A 4,936-nucleotide genomic window follows, 5' to 3' on the forward strand; every position below is an offset into this window, starting at 1 on the left:
AATTACTTTTAATAAATTCAACGCGAATTGAATACTTAATACCATTATATTATATAGCCAAAATAAATAAACGATTTGAATTAAATGATCCCGCCTAAATTTTAAATGAAAAAAACTATTGAACTTAGGTTAAATCGTCTTTTATACGTTATTTTGTTCATGAACCATCTAATATTAACTAAGTATATAGTATATATAGTATATAGTAAGTACACGGATTCATACATTTTTCTAACGGAAAAATAGATCAACGTAAACTCTGGGCCCTAAAACTCAATATTTGTCAAATTCAAGAAGGCTGCAGGTATACTAAAAAAAAATCATAACGTTAAAAACATATTTAATATTCTGAGATAAAACTACTTAAAAATAATTACGCTTGTTATTATTATTGTATTAAACCTTAACTATTGTATACTTAGTTAAATCAAACATTTTCGGAAATAAATATATTTGAATAAAAATATGACATTAAAAGTAATAATCTATAGAAATTGAATTATATTATTTGCTGAGACCAATTGAAAATATATTGTAATTATTATTTGGTTTCTTTAATTATTATTTCACAAAAACACATACATAATTAATACAACTTATTTATATAAGCACAATAAGTATATAAGATAAAGGTTACGTCATAACATGGAATTTTTGAGTAAGCCATATATAATAATAATATGTAAGTATAATAGATAATGTGGTAATATATATAAACGAATCTTATAGAAGTATTGTACCAATCTACCAATTTTTTTTCAGCAATACATTTTAAAACTTACACCTATGTTTAGTTTAAATAAATAAAATGATGGTGTATATACGATTAATATCTGCTTCAATCAATAAGTACATAATTATTTTAGATTTTGAGCGGAGTGATGAATGTATTGATTTTACAATGATGCAGTGTGTTTTATTTTTTTAAATTATTAAATTTTAAATTTGCTGTGCCTGTGTACACGATAAATAGTTGAAATGGTGCTACGATTTTCAACTTCAGTATCTTGTTCGATGGGAAAGTAAATCTGGTTGGTACATGCCTTGAGAAGATGAAAGTGATAAATTACGAGTAGTTTTCATACGCAATTGCGATTTTTTTATGCAAAATTGGTTTTTGACAAAATCGATTTTGGTTTTTGGTGTAACTCTAAAACAAATGACCGTACATACATGAAATGTTCACTTGTTATATATATTAGCATTTTCTAAAACGACAAAATGTTAAAAATAATTTTATATGTTTTGAGCTGTTTACGGACAATTCCAGTTTCCAAATTTTTAGTTTTTTTTTCTACGAATGTCAATAAAATGTTATTTGTTGGGTAATAGGCTTGTAAATTAAATACAAGCCTCCTAATATAATGTTACAATGACGTTTGAAAATATTAAAAATCCAGTCATAATTTTTTTTTTTACGCACTTAAAGTTCTAATTTTGATAATATATTTAAAAATCACTAAAATTTGCAAATTTTTGAGTTAGAAATTCATAAAAATTTTTGTCTACAGGAAAGTCAAATTAATTTTTATGATCGTTTGAAGGTTATATTTTTACGACATATTGGATATTTACTTGATTTCCCATATGTAACGATTTTCTTATTTTGTTGTAATTCAAAAATGAACAAGTAGGCATAGTAGGTACATGAAAATTTCACTGAATGTTTATATTTTTATTTTTTATATAACATAACATTTTATAAATATTTTCACTCGTTTTGAGCTGTTAAAAGACATTTTAAGTTATCAATTTTTTAGTTTTTTTTTTCAATAATTGTCAATAAAATTTTATTTGTTGAGTAAAAGTACGTGGAAATTACAATGCTCCTGATAAATTGTAATTATAGTAGTTAAAAAATATTAAAAATGCATAAGCACAATTTTTTTTACAGGCATTTAAAGTTCGAATTTTCACAAAATGTATCAAATTTAAAATTAAATAATTATTTTGTAGTTAAAAATTTATAAAATGTTCAATTTTTATAGCTAAAGATTGAAAATTGAAAATACGGTTCCACGTAAATAGGTTATATATAAATTACTTTATTCGCAATAATATCATCAAATATACTTAGTAATATCATAGGCTGACTTCGGTCAGAATCGTCTTTCTTATACAATGATATTATATCATTGAATTCTGCAAATTAAACAATGCAGTTACCTGCAACTCGTACAGCAGAGCAACACCCACTTGCCCACCTTTCTTCTAAAGGTATACGATATTTCACAACGAGTTGAATTAAAATAATCAAAAAAACTAAAACTAGAAATTATTATCGTTCATGATAACTTCTGCTCAATTTATTCTCATAACAATTTATAGTTAAGATGACATTTAAAATATTATTTACCTGTACAATTCTTGTTCTATGATAATGTTCGGGACTCTGCAGGTTTGGTGCGAAAACTTTTGTTATTGCAACGTGAATGTGTGTGATATATGTATATTATAATTATTTTATAACAATAATATTTTATACTGAATAATATACCGTACAGTGTTTGCTCGGCAAAAAAAAATAGCGACAAAAATCTATCCAGGCAACAAACAAATGTACAATATTCGATAAAAAAATAAAAAAAACAGAAAATCGTTCGAAATCGTGAGGTCTGCCCGTGCACAGTCCGGTCGCTGTGGTGGAACTGACTATACGGTAGATCCACAAAATCACCACGCCGCCGATACACTTAAATACAATTTGACGGTTAGAGTTCACAACGTGAAACAGCGGAAATCAACCACGACACAGGTGAAACGCACATCCATCCTATTACCATGCCAGAGGAATGGGATATTGTATGTGCCTTAAGAGGACGCCTCACCCGCGTGTTGTCTCCGTCTTACAAGTGCGTAACATAGCAAATTGTACGTTCAGCAGAACACGTGTAGCTCCGTTATTTTAAATATTGGAGTGAATTAACCTATTATAAAATTTAAAAGTAAGATTATTATTTAGGCAATCTCATGGTCTTTTTATTATATTTTAGTTTTAAAGCGAGTTATGAGTATTTTAAAAACGTAAAAATGTTTGTACATTTTAAAATACTATTTTAACGCGTCACCCATTACCGCACAAACTATCGAAAAACGAATGCGGGACAAAACTGCACACATGTTTTTATGTTACCCATTACCGCGATAACCTATTACCGAGGAATAGTAAACTCCTACAAATGTATTGGTAATCTCCTACATATGGACATAGTGATAACTCCTACAAAAGATATAGTGTTCATTCCAACAACGATAGTAAAATGCACATATATTTTTTTTCAAATACCGTCAACGTTTAACGAATTTTCAAATATTATCGATTTGTAATAATTATAGATAGGTAATCTAGATCGGGAGTAGGTCTCAGTGTCTCACTACATTGGTTATTTAGTTGTTATGTTTAAAACGAATAAAACATATGCTTAAAATAGTTTAAAATCTAAGTGAATATTGTGTTTTGTTTCTAAAAAAACTGTTTTTTTTGTCTTTAACTGTTTTTTCTGTTCAAATCGATGTTTTAAAATTTCAACAAAATAAATTGTTCGAGTATTATATTTTTTTAAATATACTGTTTAAACATTATTTTTTACCGTTTAAAACTCAAACTACTTGTTTTGTTTAAAACATAGTTTTAAACAGAATAAAACAGTTTAAAACAAAAAAAAACTGAAAAAATACACAAACTCTGTTATTCACTAAATGTTACGCGATCAACTTATCCACATGTTGTGGACCACAACCCATAATATAGAACAACGATAGTAAATAGCTTTGAATAAATTAACAAAAATTGAATAGATAAATAAATAGACTATATTATATACGATGGTACATTAGATAGGCTGTATGTCACTAGTATTATTTTATATTTAACAACCATGGAGTGTTTGTACAATTTATAAGACGTAGGTACTGTTAATAACTTGCACCGGAATATCTTTCAGTAATCTCAAACTTACTAGATTTCAATACACAAACTGTAAAGGAATTTCTAAGTTGTTTTTTAGACGTGCGTTACCTATAGTATCTAGGTTTGAACACAATAAAAATTAAATTTGTAGGTATAATATTATAGGGAATTTCTGTAAAATAATTGTTGTGTTGTAAAAACTTTGAATTCATACAACAGATCCTTAGCGGGATATGTTTTTTCTATAATCTACTTATATATATATATATAAAAACAATAGATTCGAAATAAACACTCTGACTGATCAGTCGTTACATAGAATCGTAAACGTTGTAAGAATGCCATAATTAATCAGTACATTATATTATTAATTTGTCGGGGCTGGGATTTGTATGCAAATACATATTTTTAGTAAAACATGATAAATTAATTATTGCAAATAATAAATTCGTTTCACGTGATTTGCAATAAAATAAGACATATTTTATTTTACATATTTTTACATATTTCTAGTTATAAATTATAATTTATAAACTAAAGACTAAATAATAAAACAGTAAATAATGCCTAAAGTAGCTCGATCTATTTCAACTAAAATGTCAAATGTTATCCGTGTTTTTCCTAACGATACTTTTTCGAGTGATAATAATGTACCTACTTTACTGCAATGCATGTGATATAAGTTGTTCAAATACTCGAAAATTTCAGATAACTCAACATATCTCAACATCAAAACATGAATAAGTAGGTATAAGTCAGTGTTAAGACCAAATCACCGTTTATTTAATTTTGAAAAATTAAAACAATATATGGTTTGTCATTGTTTCACTTTACATTGATTAAAAATCAATTGTATTTCAATTTAACAACATATTTTTTAATTTTTTACCACAAATTATTATATTTTTTAAACTAAATTAATTAGACATAAAAAAAATAAATTGTATTATTCAAAAATTATTTAGAATTTTATTTTAATTTAAAACTTTAACATATTTTTAAAATTTTTCTTAGTACATATTTTTT

At 26.0% G+C, this 4,936-nt stretch overlaps 1 protein-coding gene across 1 annotated transcript in view; it reads right to left on the reverse strand.

Moving 5' to 3' along the window:
• LOC100166788 (fatty acyl-CoA reductase wat) overlaps window positions 1-2,740 on the reverse strand; it is a 17,737-nt gene extending 14,997 nt beyond the window's left edge. The window contains exon 1 of the mRNA XM_008182794.3: window positions 2,357-2,740. The gene's annotated coding sequence lies outside the window, so the exon portion shown is untranslated. The remainder of the gene's footprint in view (window positions 1-2,356) is intronic.
• Window positions 2,741-4,936: the final 2,196 nt, after the last annotated feature.

This window comes from Acyrthosiphon pisum, chromosome A1 (assembly GCF_005508785.2).
Source record: "Acyrthosiphon pisum isolate AL4f chromosome A1, pea_aphid_22Mar2018_4r6ur, whole genome shotgun sequence".
NCBI classification, from domain to species: domain Eukaryota; kingdom Metazoa; phylum Arthropoda; class Insecta; order Hemiptera; family Aphididae; genus Acyrthosiphon; species Acyrthosiphon pisum.